The sequence below is a fragment of the Pleurodeles waltl genome, chromosome 6 (genome assembly GCF_031143425.1).
Source record: "Pleurodeles waltl isolate 20211129_DDA chromosome 6, aPleWal1.hap1.20221129, whole genome shotgun sequence".
NCBI lineage: Eukaryota > Metazoa > Chordata > Amphibia > Caudata > Salamandridae > Pleurodeles > Pleurodeles waltl.
The window spans coordinates 490808132-490825792 of record NC_090445.1 but is presented as its reverse complement, the minus strand read 5'-3'; the positions used below and the strand labels follow the sequence as shown (position 1 = coordinate 490825792).

The 17661-nt window shown below is 45.9% G+C and overlaps 1 long non-coding RNA gene across 1 annotated transcript; it reads right to left on the bottom strand.

Moving 5' to 3' along the window:
• Positions 1 to 11642: 11642 nt before the first annotated feature.
• LOC138301981 (uncharacterized) lies at positions 11643 to 14606 on the bottom strand. Its single transcript, XR_011205201.1, has 3 exons — positions 14279 to 14606; positions 12907 to 13021; positions 11643 to 12380 (listed from the first exon to the last, which is right to left on the bottom strand). It is a non-coding gene; the product is annotated as an uncharacterized lncRNA (long non-coding RNA).
• Between the last annotated feature and the right edge of the window lie 3055 nt (positions 14607 to 17661).

The following is a 17661-nucleotide window of genomic DNA, read 5'->3' as shown; positions in this document are numbered from 1 at the left end:
AACAGTGGCCCCAATCACTAAGTTATTGAAAAATTTGTATGGCCCCCAGAAGCTGATCAAGCCTTTTCAACTTTGAAAGAAGCTTTTTCCACTGCCCCAGTCTTGACTCACCGTGATGTGGAAAGTCCATTCATAGTGGAAGCCGATGCCTCAGATGTGGCAATTGGTGCAGTCTTGTCACAACGAAGCAAAGACACTGGCCAACTTCATCCTGTAGCTTACATGTCTCGAAAGCTGAACGAAGCCGAACAGAACTATGTCATTGCGAAAAAGAGCTTCTAGCGATTCATGACACCTTTAAAGAATGGAGGCATCATTTGATGGGTGCCAAGTACACTATCACAGTATATACTGATCATCGCATTCTCCAGTTCATGAGTTCAGCTAGACTTTTGACTCCTCGACAATTACGCTGGATGTTGTTTTTTGCCGAATTTGATTTTGTGGTAACTTTCCATCCTGGTAAAGACAATCGCAAAGCAGACACCTTGTCCCGCCAAGAGTCTACCACGTTGCCTACAGTCCAACCCTCCAGAGCTATCATTGCTCCAGACAAAGTCCTATGCATCATAAAAACTGAAGATTTCTTTGAAGACATCCGTAATTCCTTCACCATTGAGAAATGGCAGACATGGGCTCAAGCCGATCCCAAAAGGTCAATCAAGCAAGGACTACCTTTCCATGACGCTCGCTTGTTCGTGCCCACTATCAAGCCTCGCAAGCTAGTATTTCATTGGTTGCATGTTATACCTACGGCATGTCATCCAGGTACTCCTAAAACTCTTGAATTAATCCAACGTTACTTTTGGTGGCCTACTCTGACAAAAGACGTCAAAACAATGGTAAACAACTGCGAAGACTGTGCTCGCATCAAGACAAGTCATTAAAAACCGAAAGGGTTGTTGCATCTGCTCCCAACTCCATGTCGACCTTGGGAACACATCTCTTTAGACTTCATTACAGGACTACCAGTGGTTCAACAACATTTAGTAATCCTTGTGGTAGTAGATAGTCTCACGAAATATGGACATTTAATTGCCTGTAAGAAATTGCCCACCTCCAGCGAACTAGCCACCATCATACTGAATAGAGTGGTCCATTATCACAGGCTGCCAAAAAGGATTCTCTACGATTGAGGGTCGCAATTTGCCTCCAATTTCTGGAAAACATGGTGCAGAACACTTCAAGTTACGTCCACACTATCTACTAGCCATCATCCTCCAACAGATGGTCAAACGGAGAGACTAAATCAGACATTGAAGCAATACCTGCGTGCTTACGCTGAGAAAGCACTTCATACTGGGACATCAATGCTCTGGTTAGCTGAGTTAGCCTACAATAACTAATTTCACACCTCCACTGTGGTACACCCTTTTTTGGCTTCTTTGGCTATCATCCTAACACCTTGCCCATCACGATCCCTCAAGAAAGTTCTCTTACACCAGCTGTGTCGGAAACCATTCGACATCTTCATCAAACCCAGAAACTGATTCAACAGCATTTAGAAAAAGCCAAACAAAAATACAAAAAGCATTACGACAAGAAACATTGTTAGGGACCTCAGTATCAACCAGGTGATAAAGTGTGGCTTTCTACAAGACATATAGGCCCTCATTACAACCCTGGCGATCCGAAACAGCCGGGGCGTTTTGGCTGAAGCACCGGCAACAGGCTGGCGGTGCTTCAGAGGGGATTATGACTGTGGTGGTAGCGCCGCCCAGGGGATTACGAGTCCCCCTACCGCGAGCCTTTTCCTGGCGGTTTGAACCAGCTGGAAAAGGCTGGTGGTACGGGGAGTCGCGGGGCCCCTGGGGGCCCTGTGCAGCTTTTCACTGTCTGCATAGCAGACATTGAAAAGAGCGACGGGTGCGACTGCATCCGTCGCACGGCCGTAACACCGCCGGCTCCATTTTGAGCCGGCTCCCATTTTGCGGCCCACATCCCCGCTGGGCCGGCGGACGGAAACTCTGGGATGTCATAATGGGCACCGCTGGAGTGCGGTCGCATTGGCGGCCGTACGGCGGTTACAACTTGGCGGGCGCCTGCCAATGTTGTAATGACCCCCATAGACTTCAAGAAAAAGCACATGTTGAATCCCAAATTCGTAGGTCCCTACACTGTCCTTCAGCAAATCAATCCTGTGACCTATAAACTGTAATTACCAAGGTCATTACGTATTCATCCAGTGTTTCACACTTCCCTCCTGAAAAAGGCAGTCCAGAAGGTCCGTCCTCATCCAGCACCCGTTTCTAGTACAGGGGGAAATGGAATACGAAGTCAAGAAGGTGTTGGATATCAAACTGAGAGGGCGTAACCTATGGTACTTAATTTTGTGGAAAGGTTACGGCCCTGAAAGTAACTCATGGGTTTCTGCATCTGATATTCATGCTCCAGTACTTGTGAGGTGTTTTTATCGTCTCAATCCAGGCAAGCCAGGCCCTAGAGCGCGTTTGGGAGAGGGGAGTACTGTCAACATCCGGGCAGTGCGCGCTCTACGGGCGACTGGAATGCAAAAACCCAACACTTATGAGATAACGTAATTCATGCATTATGTTGATATGCTGTTGTTTAACCTTTTCCATTGCAGAGTTGAATCCTGAAAACTTATATTCAAGGTGCTTGTAAATACTGTTCATTTGCAATGCATTGCTGCAGGCTTTCAGAGTGTGTCAGGGTGTGGTCCCTTTCCAGGGCCTTCTAGAAGCTTTCTCTGCAGCATGACTGGGTGTGGTTTGTGGGCTGGGCCAGACTCTATATAAGGGAGCCAGCCCAGCTCCACGTGCTCATTATTCAGAGGTCCAGAGCAGAGCAGCAGCAATTTCCTGAGCTCCTGTTCCGAAAACCTACCTTGATCTTCCAGGCCTTGCCCTTCATTGTATTGGTGATCCTTGATCAGGGCGGTAAGACGGAGGTCGGGCTGGGCCCCCGATCCCGTTTTCGAAGGCATTCGAGTTCTTGGGCCTACTTTTCATATTGGAAGATTTTTCCTTGTGTGTGTGAATGTGCTGTTGGTTTCTGGCATTTACATGTTGATATTTGAATCGGCAAGACGCGCAATTCATTCTTGACATTTGACTTTTGAGATTCGGGTCGGCAACAGTGTGCGCGACCATTTCTAGACATTTACATATTGGCATACGAATCAGCAAGTCGCGCAATTCATTCCTTGTGTTTAACCATTGATACTCATTGTGCGCTACCATTTCTTGGCATTTACATGGTGGCATTCGAATCGGCAAGATGCGCGATTCATTCCTTGTGTTTAACCCTTGATACTCATTGTGCGCTACCGTTTCTTGGCATTTACATAGTGGCAATCGAATTGGCAAGACGCGCAATTCATTCCTTGTGTTAACACTTGATACTCATTGTGCGCTACCATTTCTTGGCATTTACCTGGTGGTATTCGAATCAGCAAGACGCGCGATTCATTCCTTACATTTAACTCTTAATAAGTATTGTGCGCAACCATTTCTTGGCACTTACATGGTGGCATACGAATCGGCAAGACGTGCAATTCATTCCTTGCAATTAAAACTTTGATAATCATTGTGCGTGACAATTTCTTGGCATTTACATGGTGGCATTTGAATCGGCAAGACACGCGATTCATTCCCGCATTTAAAACTTGATGTTTCAGATCGCTTGCAGTGTGCGCACTCATTTCATGGCATTTGCATATTCTTGTTGAAATCAGCAGTGTGCGCGATTCATTTTTCTGCATTTAAAACTAGGTGTTAAAATTTTAGATGTTACATTATATGTGCATAATAAGTCCTTAATACAATTCCTATTGTGTTCCCGGAAACGTTCAGATTATTTTTTGTCCTCATGCAAAAGACCATGTTTGATTTTGAAAACATAATTCTAGAAGGTTCTTCTATTCCTAGTCAATGTGTAACATTTCATGAAAAGTTTCATTGAGAAGTTGTATTAATTATTCTTGATTCCTTCCCAGGTAACCAGAAGTCTTGAGGCCTAGTTATTAGTCCTTTCTCAAGTTATCCATGGTTACAGTATGACAATGCTTAGAATCATAGGCTAGTAAATGTCAATGTGATATAATCTTGATATTGTGTGTTTTAACCTTTTGTTTCCTACAGGTCTCCTTCCCAGCTGTTCCCATCTTAATCCCCTTTTCCCCCGCTTGGACTCTCTCAGTCTCTGTGATTTATCTATCAGAGTCTTGGAGCTGTCTAGTGGTGGACATTTTGGGAACTGGTCTCCCTGACACTGAGTGAGGGGCAGGCAGCTCAACAATAACCAGGCCCCCTTCCAGGGTGTCTCCTCGCCTAAAGAAATGCAAATACGCACAACTGGTTAATCTGCAAATGTAAAGGGGGCTCGGGAGCAGGTACTGGTTTAATTGATTGAATCACATTCTTTTGGACTGGTAGTGCAAGGGAATTACCTGCTGAGCTGTGCAGTGTGTGCTTTTCAGGACAGTAAGTAAAACTAAATCAATACCTACAGTCTGGGTATTACTAAAACCTATATTTTGGAAGCACTGTTTTATCTGAAACCTTTTTAAACATTTGTTAGCAGTCTGCCTTATACTGCGTGTAATGGAAGTTTGACATAATGACTTACATTTTCTCAGTGCTTCGTGTCACAGGCAGGGCCCTCATACCTCTAACAACATACAAGCCACCATTCTTTATTGCATCAACCAAGATTTCATTCTTTGGCTTTGTGGTTACACACAGACCTCACAGTCAATTAACTAATAGAGGTTTCATAATACACAATAGTGCACATGCCACTGATTAACTTAACTTTTTATTTTTTTCATTTAATCCGTGATTTATTATATATATAACTACCTGAAGGTGAATATTTTGTTTTTTAAGCCTCACTTTTGACCCCACCCCCACACTCATTGACCCAGACCCCATTGCATGCACCATCACAATTCCCATACTTTTTTAATGGATTCGACCGCTGCTTAGAACATTGAGCTTTAATGATGCGCTTATGTATTCATCACATTCATTTGTTCAATATTAACAGTAAACATACACATTGCTATCAGGGTCGGCTCCTCCATCAGGGTAGAGGAGCGTTGCCCCCCGCCAGCAGTAGCAGCTGCTAAACCTTTCAAAGAAAACAATAATAAACCATGTTTATTATTGTTTTCTTTGAAATGGACAGGCCAAGGGGGGTGATGGGCAGTGAGGGGTAGTGCTCCGTATTCCCCCTCAGAGTGCATGTGTGTTTGGCCGGCTGTCTCGGGCCGGCCAATACACACATGCGCACAGGGCTCACTCTAGCCCAGCAACACAGTTGCTGGGCTGGAGAGAGCCTGTACTGTCCTTTGAAATGTAAGTGTCAGGCCCTCCACCCTTCCAGCCCAGGAAGACCCATTCAGTATGAAGATGTGTGCAGGTGAGCATCCTGTGTTTGTGGTTGTCTGGGTGAAATGAACAAGGGAGCTGTCAACCAGGCCAGACCAGACGTGGATTGGAGACAGGCTGTAAGGCACAAAAGGATTTAAGTGCAGACAAATGCTCACTTTCTAAAAGTAGCATTTCTAAAATAGTAACATAAAATCCAACCTCACCAGTCAGCAGGATGTTGTATTACCATTCTGGCCATGCTAAATATGACCTGTTCACCCCTTTTTAATCAGAATCTACCACTCAAACAGTTTATGAGGGTAGCCCTAATGTTAGCCTATGGAAGGAGCAGGCCTCACAGCAGTGGAAAACAAATTTAGGTGTTTTCCACTACCAGGACATATAAAACACACAGATATATGTCCTGCCTTTTACCTACACAGCACTCTGCCCCCTGGGTTACCTAGGGCATACCATAGGGGTAGCGTACATGTGGAGAAAGGTGAGTTTAAGGCTTGGCAAGTACTTTTCAATGCCAAGTCAAAGTGGCAGTGAAACTGCACATACAGGCCTTGCAATGGCAGGCCTGAGACATGGTTAAGGGGCTACTTATGTGAGTGGCACAACCAGTGCTGCAGGTCCACTAGTAGCATTCAGTCTACAGGCCCTCGGCACATGTAGTGCACTTTACTAGGGACTTACAAGTAGATCAAATATGCCAATTGGGTATGAACCAATGTTACCATGTTTTAAGGGTGAAAGCATATGCACTTTAGCACTGGTTAGCAGTGTTAAAGTTTGCAGAGTCCTAAAGCCAGCAAAAACAGTGTCAAAAAGTGGAGGGGGTGCAGGCAAAAAGTTGGAGGTGACCACCCTAAGGCTGTCAGGTCTAACACTGATGCATTTCAGGCTGAAGCCCTTCTTCATGGGATATACTGATGTACAAAACAAGCAATACGAACACTAAATAATAGTGGAGTTCCTAGGATAAATCATAAATGTAAGAAACTGATGTTACTTTCCCCATACGTCTGTGAGTCGCTAACGTGTCAAGAAGAAAAAGAGTGTGAAATCAAAAACCAAGTGTTAAATCACACCGACCTTAACTAAACAAACTCAATTCAATGAGCAATTGTGTTCACGGCTACAGTGGTGAACCATGCCAAACAAGTGTGCGAATGCCTTAACACCCAAAAATCACTCTGGAACTGGCCAATGCCATGCTTAATATACTAGCATCCAACAAACCATGAACTGAGAAAGTTTTAATCTTGTGTAGGGGGATACCAGGATTAAAATACACCATGTTAGTGGGTACATTGAAGGCAATTTTAATTCATTATTCCTTTGATTTCTTGGGAATCGTCCATCAAAGTAAAAACCTGCTCCACTGTAATCAGGCGTTGAAGCATATCCTTGAAGCGCTAAGTGTCTTGGGTGGGACCCCTATAATGAAGCATGCCACCAGCTACGTTGGTGAGTGAGGGGTCTTTTTAATAACAACAAAGATATTCAGACAATGGGATAAACATAGGGGCAGTATTGTCATTTAGTGACACGACCTGAGAATGTGGTGAAATACTTGCTTCTTTTGTTGGTGTATAAATTTAAATGTAAGTAAGTCCTTAGTAAAGGTTTCGTAGGGATTCATAGGTTGGTTTCTAATGACTGCCAGTATTTCTGAGTCTACGAGGCACTGCAGAGCGGCTGCGTGACCCAGTGTAAATGTGTGCGAATGTCTATAAGGTTATGGGCCCCATTATGAGTCTGGCAGTCTTCAGACCGCCAGACCCACGGTGGCGGTCAGACTGCTGCAGTTTAACTACAGACACCGCCAGGTTGCTATCAACCTGCAGCCTGGTGGTTGCAATCTGCCAGGGCAGCAGGATTACGAGTCCCCATACCGCCAGCCTTTCCATGGAAAGGCTGGCAGAATGGTGGCATTGGGGTTCCCCTGGGGGGCCCCTGCACTGCCCATGCACTTGGCATGGGCAGTGCAGGGGCCCCCATGGACAGCCCCGTTGCTCATTCCATTGCCTGAATTACGGGCAGTGGAATGCGCAGCGAGTGCTGCTGCACCCGCCGCACTGCCACATTGTCACCACCTCCATTCTTAAGGGCCTGTTCACCGCAGGGCCGGCGGACGGAAACACTGCTTCCGCTCGCCGACCCTGCAGTGAACTCTTAATTGGATGTGTGTATCTGGCATAGACTGACTTTCTTTTTATAAACTTTTTAGTGGGTGTGTGCGCTTCAGCATGTTATGTATTAGCAATTATTTTTATATGTTTCTTCATGCCAGTACTATTGTGTCCATACCTGTGCATATGTGTGTTCATATGGCTGCTGTAATAGTTGTTATCTTGTTTTCAGATATTTAAAATTATTTAATGAAACATTGCATAATATTTACGAGACACATGGTCGGACGCTCAAGATGATCATGGGAAGTTAGTAGAAATGAAATTAAAATGTAATCTGCAAGCAGCCTTTCCCCTGGGCTCCCACAAAGTGATTAACAGTCATGAGACACAAAGTATGGTAAATAGTCAGTAAAGATTGTATTCATAGAGGGAAGTAAATGTTGTCTTAAAGACTCAAGAATCAGCAATTAAATATACTTCTCTAAACAGTGTTGCTAGAAATTATAATGAATTGACTTTCAGCAGTCAGCTCATGGCTTAGTTTATAAAAGTTTATTGTCTGAGTATTGTCATACATCTTGTTATTCAAACTGAGTATTTGCTTAAAAACATGTAAACAATGTAGTCACAAGATGTCTTCTCAAGTGAGAGCTACATTGGATTTTAATTAAGTGCAACTTCAAAGCTGCCCTTTCATTCTTGTTTTTGAGCAATTCTTATCAAGTGTGTTTATTTGAAAGCTGGTCAGATCTGTGAGCCCGTCAGACCTTATAAAGTAAACTTACAAGGGAGATGCATATAGGCCGATAGACCTTATGACTGCACTTCGAATATTTCCCACCATGAACCCCGTACCAATTCAAATCAATAACAATCAATTACATCAATAATCAATCGGAGTTAGTAATTTCCACACACCATGACCTTTCGGCAAAGAATAACCACACCTTTATGTAAAAGTTAGAATGTTTATTTTCCTATATTAACAATGCTAATGTCACATAACTTAGTCTTAATATCAAATGATAAACATACAAAAACAATACTGGCTGACCAAAGCGGCGAAAAATCGCAATCTAATCAAAGTTTGAGCCACTATACATTCTAGGGTTACAGTACAAATGAATAGCACTAATAACTGCGCAAACGAAATAACATACATTTAGATTCAGCTCAGTAGGAATAAAAACGGTTTTATTAATGTGGATTAACATGCACGGGAACCACTGGCTTGAGAGACCATGTCCGAGCAATTCATATTAAGGAAGTCATACACGATGGGGGGCGTGGCCACGGAGCCGAGCATGGCGCACGCTTGAAGGATCGGCTCCGGAGGGGCCGACTCTGCATCGGTGCCTGGAGGCGTTGAGGCGGGTGCTCCGGTGTGCGGAGCGGTAAGCGGCGGGTGCCGTGGAAGGGGAGATCGCGGAGGTGCGGTCTTACCCCCCCGGAGCGGGTCCCTGAGTGTCCCGGGCTGATCGGGACGGCGAGGAGGCCGCGGCCCGGCCGGCCGGCGGGTGAAGCGTTGACGCACTGAGCCAGAGAGCTCCCCAAGCGGGGGAGCAGCGGAGAAGCGGCCGTCACGGGCGGGGCGACCGGGGTGCTGCCGCGGCCCTGAGGGGCGGCCTTGGATGGACTTACGCGCGTCGGCGCGGACCTGGGCCGCGGCCTCGAATAAAGCGGGGCTCGCGCCCGGCGCTGGCCTCGAGGGCGTGCCGCCCGGAGGATGGGGTGAGGCCCGGAGCGCCTGCTGGAGGCCCCTGTCAGCATCGGCCGGCCTTCTGCTTGGAGGACGGAGCCTGACGCCCTCCCCTGACTGAGAGTCTACGCAGACCTGTGAGAAACGGAGGTGAGAGGCCCTCCGGAACCACCCGGTAAGGAGTCCACTTCGAGCGTGTCCAACTGGGGAACACATGGCCGGAGCCCTGGGGTCTGCTGCCCGGAAACCACTGGGGGCCCACAACGCAAACTACCGCGCCCCGGGTGCCCTGGGCTGAGCGCTGGCTGTCTTTTGTGGGGCGAGACAACGGGGATTCACCTGACGTCACCTACTGCCATCTTCCTGTGTTGGAGGTCGGGGACCCGTGTTGCCGGGTACGGGGCTCCCTTTGCTGGACCGGACCGAACCGGATCGAAGGTCCTTGCTGAACCAAACACTTATGCATACAGCAACGCAGAACCATAATAGAGTGTCAGCTCCGTTTTAGCCAAAAACTGATCCCCCGCCTATGGAGCAGAAATTGTGCGAAGGGGGGGACTGAGCAAGGCGCACTTGAGAGCATTCGGTTTGCCGGGGACCGCTAGTGGTTCTGGGCCTAAGCGCACTGGGCGCTAGCCTCGCTGAGTCGCCCCTACTTGCCTGGCAAATGCCCCCCAAGGGCAAGCATAAGAGTAAGACCATGGATACCCCGGCACATGCACCACTGGGGGAGAATGAACAGACCACGCAAAGCCAGCCGCAAAACAAAATGCAAGACACTCTTGACAAAATTCTGGGCGCCATTGAGGACACCAAATCCACATTACAGCGCGACATCAATCAGGTGGCGATAGAGGTGGGCCTCCTGAGAGCTGATCATCACAAACTGGCGGATAGAGTAAAAGAAGCGGAGGCAACGCTAGCGGAAGTAGTCCCAAAACATGATGATGTATCAGCGGAGGTGACTTCGTTGGTTGGCAGAGTGGCGAAGCTTGAACAGCGAGCTGAAGAAGCAGAGGGCAGGAACAGAAGGAATAACATACGTGTGGTGGGCCTCCCTGAAGGAGCCGAGGGGCCGAATATGTTGGAGTTTTTGGAGAAATGGCTACGCACAGTTGTCGCACCGGGATGTCTGACCCCCTTCTACTCATTGGAGCGAGCACACCGGGTACCGGCTAGTCCACTGGCTCCTGGCAGGCCACCGAGAACAGTAATAGCTAGGCTCCTGCACTACAGGGACAGAGACATTCTTTTACAGAAAGCCAGGGAAATGGGCCCGTTTAAAATAGCCAATGGTGAAGCGACACTATTTCCTGACTTCACCTTAGAGGTCCAAAACAAGCGTGCCTCCTTCCTAGCCGTTAAAAGAGCATTGCGTGAAGAGGGGATACAGTATTCGCTGCTCTACCTAGCAAGATTATGAGTGACCGCGGAAGGGAAGATGTAGTGCTTTCCTCTTATTTAGTTTCTAAGCACTAACATAACACAACAGAAATGCACTTCTGAGGTCAAAGAAGACTTTTATTGTTGTTATATGAATGACGAATTAGTAGCTTTCCAGTCCGCGTTAATCAAACAAAATATATCAGTTTGCAATATACACAGCAGGTTATATTTATAATGCAAAGCAAAACAAATACTTCACCGTGTAGGAACTATTTACAGCTACATCTTTCTAAGGTCTGCAAGCTGATGACCCCTGTCAGCCGCGAGAAAGAGTTTCATCTACCCACACGGGATGCTGGCAGCTGGCGCCAAGCTCCAGCACGAGGTCCGGCAGATTCAAATCTGACTCTCTGCAGCCTGTTACATTCGTTACAAAGGTGTGCCCCCTCCTCTCAGACCTGGGAAACTGAGCAAGCCTTTTGGAGACTGGCCAGGTCTCCAAGACTACTCCTGTTCCCAAGCTCAAGCGAGGAAAAACAACACCCATGTACCCTCTCTTATCAGGTCTAGTCTACTGTGAGAGCAAAACATCTTGGTTCATCTGGTGCAAAAACACAGCTTGGAAAAATACAGCTTGGATTCTCAACTGCAATGTCTAACTCCACGTTAAAGGCAATGGGCAGCTAACCTAAATATCAAATGCAATGTCATGTTAAAGGCAATAGGCAGCTAACCTAAATATCAAATGCAATGTCTAGTGTCATGTCAAAGCCAATAGGCATCTAAGCTGAATACAAAATGCAATGTCTTATATCATGTCAAAGCCCATAGGCAGCTGAGCTGAATATAAAATGCAATGTATAATATCATGTCAAAGCCAATAGGCAGCGGAGCTGAATACAAAGTGTAATGTATAATATCATGTCAAAGCCAATAGGCAGCTGAGCTGAATATAAAATGCAATGTATAATATCATGTCAAAGCCAATAGGCAGCTGAGCTGAATACATCATGTCAAAGTCAATAGGAATGCAATGTCAAAGCCAATAGGCGGCTAGACTGGATACAGCATGTCAAAGCCAATAGGCAGAATACAGAATGTAATGGCTAATGCAATGTCAAAGCCCATAGGCGGCTCAACTGAATACAGAAAGTAATGGCTAATGCCATGTCAAAGCCAATAGGCGGCTCAACTGAACAAAACATACCATGTGATACTGGTGAACATTGAGCAACTAATATGCGCAGTGGTGAAACACAAAGTCATTGGTCAAAACAAACTTTATCAAATGGCAGGACATTCCGCCCTTTGACCAATGAATTTTTGTTTCACATATCTCATATTTCAAACAAAAAAAAACATCAGCACAAAAAAAAAACATTATGATCAAAGCAATCCCTGTAAAGCAATAGAAGTGAATTAACACATTGATTTCATAACCTTTCACATCAGATACATCTACATAGAAAAGACTGGGCAATTTTTTTTTTTCTCTGAATGAGTCTCTAATTCAACAGTGTTAGCAATTTGATGTGGCATGAGTTCTGCTCATGTAAAGGTGCACGGTCCACCTGAAAGGTTTGCTGGAAGGTAAGCAAAAGTCAGAGTTCCATACGAGAGGGAAAAAAAAAAAAACACAGCAAACTAGTTGAACTTGAACTGAAGGCGCAGTTTGCGCAAAATGGATCCATGGTGCTGGCACTTTACTCAGCCAGGTTCAGGTTGGGGATTCGGTCCCTTCCCCGACCCCACACGCACACACCGGAAGGGGGACCACACAGCGCACTCAGGGACAGTGGCGAAACGTGGTAGGATCTGCAAAAGAAACAAGTATGACTTTTCTTGCAAATAACATTTTTCATTTAAACTGCACCCTTCCTCTTTCTTTCCCTGTTTTATAATCAGCAGGACGTTTTTGAGGCCCTTTGTTCTATTCTCTGCAGGTTCTGGAGGGTCACTTGGGGCTTCAGCCCACACATCAGCACTGAGGTTTTTATCTGCTGCACCACAGCTTCCCTTTTCTTGCACCGTCAGAAGGGCTGGGGCAGACTCATTATTTACCAAACCTCCATTTACTGCATTTCAGCCAATTTGGGCCATTCTGTCTCCAATTTGTATGAATGAATCAGATTCTTTTCTAGGTATCAGCATAATTTCGATTTTTCCTTGGTAATTTGCAGCAATCACTTTCCCTAAAACCTGATCAATTTGCCATTTCTGATCTGGTAACTTTCCTCTCCCGAACTGCTCTGTGACTGCTTGCATGACAGATTGCTTTTGTGCGTGCTGCACAGTTTTTATCAAATCTAGGGGAATGTGCATCTCTCTCATCTCTGCCCACCTGTAAGTGGCTTTTTCTCTCAGTTGTTCACATTTCTGGGGCACCCACTTAGCCATCCCCACTAAGGCAGAATTCTGGGTGAACACTTCTCTCTCTGCATTTTTCTCATTAACATCTGCAAGGTAATTGAACCAGTTAGGTACAAGCCATGTGGCTAAGAATCATTAGTAAAACAAACATGCTTTTTATCTTCAGTAGACATGAATTCAAATGGTGCACACAATTTCATTGATAACTCTTTTATCTGTGGTACTCTAGCCCTGTCTTGCAAGTACCAGATCCATTGTATGATTCTAGCTAAGGGCACTATTTTCTTTCCTTGTTCTTGATTTAAATGTACATAAGTATTTCCTTCTTGCACTGCGCAGAAACCTAAAGTCTGCATTATTTCATTTGCCAAATCACAAGCGCGCAGCTGCATATAATTTTTCACAGTGACCATATACAAAAGTGTTAGGATTTCTCTCAAATGAGGGCTATTCTTTTTCCAAAAATCAAACAAGCTAATGAAACTCGGGGTTTCTTGCTCTAAAATCCTTCGTCTTGTAACTCGTAAATCACATTCTGGTCTCTCTCCTCCGTATTATCAGTTAAGGAATGCATTTTGTCTGCCAAAAACCCTGGCTCACACGGAAACTCAAAGCAGGCTGTCTTAACCCCCTCATTACTGGAATGGGACAAGAAAGATTCTTCAAAAACAGCCCTTTTATAACTTTCAGTCGGGCTAATTTGCTCACGTAAATTCCTATTTTCATGTTCCAACTTCCTACATTTCTCCTGCATTTCTCTGTAAGCAGATAAAGGTATCCAGACCTTTCTGTCATCATTACTTCCAAAACACACTTTTTCTACATATATACAACGGGAATTATTTCTCAAAACAACATCAGGCATTTTAGCTACACATGCATTTTCTTCTGTAATTCCCCAAACAGAAAACAATTCACAGTTTTTCTTAGCACCATCAGGCAGTTCATCAACACATGTATTCTCAGACATGGTCTGCCATGCTACTGTGATTCTCCAAACAGAAAACAATTTCTGTAATTCTCCAAACAACAAAAAAAACAATTACACTTTTAAAGTGTGCACTTAGAAATCTACTAACTCGTCAAACCCCTTCTTAATCACCTCTTAATGACCAACACCCCACGACCTCTGGTACCAATTGTAGTGCTTTCCTCTTATTTAGTTTCTAAGCACTAACATAACACAACAGAAATGCACTTCTGAGGTCAAAGAAGACTTTTATTGTTGTTATATGAATGACGAATTAGTAGCTTTCCAGTCCGCGTTAATCAAACAAAATATATCAGTTTGCAATATACACAGCAGGTTATATTTATAATGCAAAGCAAAACAAATACTTCACCGTGTAGGAACTATTTACAGCTACATCTTTCTAAGGTCTGCAAGCTGATGACCCCTGTCAGCCGCGAGAAAGAGTTTCATCTACCCACACGGGATGCTGGCAGCTGGCGCCAAGCTCCAGCACGAGGTCCGGCAGATTCGAATCTGACTCTCTGCAGCCTGTTACATTCGTTACAAAGGTGTGCCCCCTCCTCTCAGACCTGGGAAACTGAGCAAGCCTTTTGGAGACTGGCCAGGTCTCCAAGACTACTCCTGTTCCCAAGCTCAAGCGAGGAAAAACAACGCCCATGTACCCTCTCTTATCAGGTCTAGTCTACTGTGAGAGCAAAACATCTTGGTTCATCTGGTGCAAAAACACAGCTTGGAAAAATACAGCTTGGATTCTCAACTGCAATGTCTAACTCAACGTTAAAGGCAATGGGCAGCTAACCTAAATATCAAATGCAATGTCATGTTAAAGGCAATAGGCAGCTAACCTAAATATCAAATGCAATGTCTAGTGTCATGTCAAAGCCAATAGGCATCTAAGCTGAATACAAAATGCAATGTCTTATATCATGTCAAAGCCCATAGGCAGCTGAGCTGAATATAAAATGAAATGTATAATATCATGTCAAAGCCAATAGGCAGCGGAGCTGAATACAAAGTGTAATGTATAATATCATGTCAAAGCCAATAGGCAGCTGAGCTGAATATAAAATGCAATGTATAATATCATGTCAAAGCCAATAGGCAGCTGAGCTGAATACATCATGTCAAAGTCAATAGGAATGCAATGTCAAAGCCAATAGGCGGCTAGACTGGATACAGCATGTCAAAGCCAATAGGCAGAATACAGAATGTAATGGCTAATGCAATGTCAAAGCCCATAGGCGGCTCAACTGAATACAGAAAGTAATGGCTAATGCCATGTCAAAGCCAATAGGCGGCTCAACTGAACAAAACATACCATGTGATACTGGTGAACATTGAGCAACTAATATGCGCAGTGGTGAAACACAAAGTCATTGGTCAAAACAAACTTTATCAAATGGCAGGACAGAAGACCACATTCTTCCAGGCTCCAGAGGAGGCATGGGAATGGCTCGAAAGGTCGGGGACACGGTCGACGCGACTGACACCGGAAAGTCGTGGGAAGAACGGGACCCGGCGGGCCCCGAAGGGGAAAAGGCTCAGAGACCGCCAGAGACTAGCACCAACGAGGACACAGAGAGAAACTGGCAGGAGGGAGGCCCTGGAGGCAGCGGCCAAAGTGAGTGGAGAATCGCCGACCCGGGAGATATCTGAAGAAGAATCGGAAGACACGGTAGTGTCTTCGCCCGACGGCTCTGGGGACTCGACTTATGCGCCAAAAGTGACCCCGCAGACCGCTGATGATCTTGCATAGATTGGCCCCGCACCGGCGCTGAAAGGCGAGACAAGATAAGAAACAAAATGGCCCCTCCGGACCTGGCCGCCCCCCCGAACCTGACTCTTGCCTGTCAGTCCTGACTGGCGAGTATTGAAGTGATGTGTTTGAATAATTTGCTGTGTTACAGTACTTATTGGGCAGCCTACAGTTCCGAAGGTGCCCTGGGGATGGGGAGTTGGGGTTTGCAGTTATTAGTTATATCGGCTACACGTGCGAAATGGTACAAACATGTGGAAGGTACATACTTGTGGGGGCCTCGATTGGGGCCTGGGGTGTGCCGGCCCTTCATGCAACAGGCTTTTAGAATAGGATGGCGAATTATAATATCATAACTTGGAACGTCAGGGGGATGGGTACTCCTGCTAAGAGACATAGGATCCTTTCCTTTCTGAAAAGGAGAGGGGTGCAAATAGCTATGCTACAGGAAACCCACCTCGCATTCGGAGAGGGAGAGAAGCTAAGGCGGAGGTGGAGGGGTCAGGTGTTCGCCACAGAATATTCAGCTTACGCAAGGGGAGTCTTGATCTGGATTAGGGCGGGGGTCCCCTTCACAATTGATTCCTCCAACATTGACAATGAGGGAAGGTTTGTCATATTGGAAGGGAGATTACAGGGGCTCCAGTTGACCCTGAGTTGCATATACGCCCCCAACCAGGACCAAACAACATTTATGATGACTCTGTCTAGGCACCTTACTCGTCAACACACGGGGGAAGTACTGATAGGTGGAGACTTTAACGCAGTGCTCGACACAGACCTAGATAGATCTACCCCCCCACTGCTGGGAGCAGCATCAACCAAAACAGCTAAAAACTTAGTTGGGTGGCTAGACGCCTGGGGCCTAGTGGACGCTTGGCGGTTACAACACCCAGTGACTAGGGACTACTCGTTTTATTCGAGTCTCCACCAGGTACATACCAGAATAGATAGGATAGTTTGTACTCCGGGACTGGCTCGTAGAGTGACCCATGCTGAATACCTTGCCCGCACAATATCAGACCACAACCCTCTATTACTGACGTGGAGAGCATCACAGGACAGACCCCCCATACCGGCATGGAGAATGCTCCCGACAGCGCTTGAAGATCAGGCATATAGGGAGGAATTAAGATGCTACCTAACAGAACTTATAGAAACTAACCAGGGATCCACTTCCTCCAGAGGCATGGAGTGGGAGACACTTAAAGTGGGGACACGGGGTCACTGTCTTGGCCAGTCAGTAGGGATAAAACGCACGCTTGAGAGAGAATTAAATGCGTTGGAGAGAGTCATACACGAGGGGGAGCTGAAACAGGGCGCCGCAGGGCAAGTGGATGAAGAATACGATCGTGCATGTAGAGAGTGCTCCCAGGCTGAAGAGCGACTTAGATGTCATAATATGCAAAGACACTTGGCATCCATACAGTCAGAGGAGGGAAGGTCTGGTAGACTATTGGCATGGTTGGTGCGCCCGAATAGAGATAGTGACCCTATTGCAAGCGTATTAGACAGGGGAGGTACACGTAGACTCAGCCCAGAATCCATAAATGACGCATTTAGAGATTACTACACACACCTATATAGGAGGCCCGCTGACATGGAAAGGGGGACCATTGACAACTTTCTAGCTACGATTCCACTGCCAGTATTGAGTCCAGAGGGCAGGGTCGGCTTGGGGGGCCCAGTGACTGCGGAAGAGACGGTTGAGGCAATTACACAATTGGCCCCTGGGAAGACCCCGGGAACAGATGGTCTTCCTATGGACTTTTATAAAAAATATAAAACCTTACTGGTCCCCAGACTGTTAGAAATGTATAGGGAATCGGCAAAGAACAGAGAACTCCCACGCACATTGCGCGAGGCATTGGTAGTGCCACTTCCTAAAACAAACAGCAAAGAAGCATCGGTGACAGACTACCGCCCGCTATCAATGCTAAATAGCGACTTTAAGATCCTCAGTAAGATCCTTGCCAATCGCCTGTTGCCCCTTATGC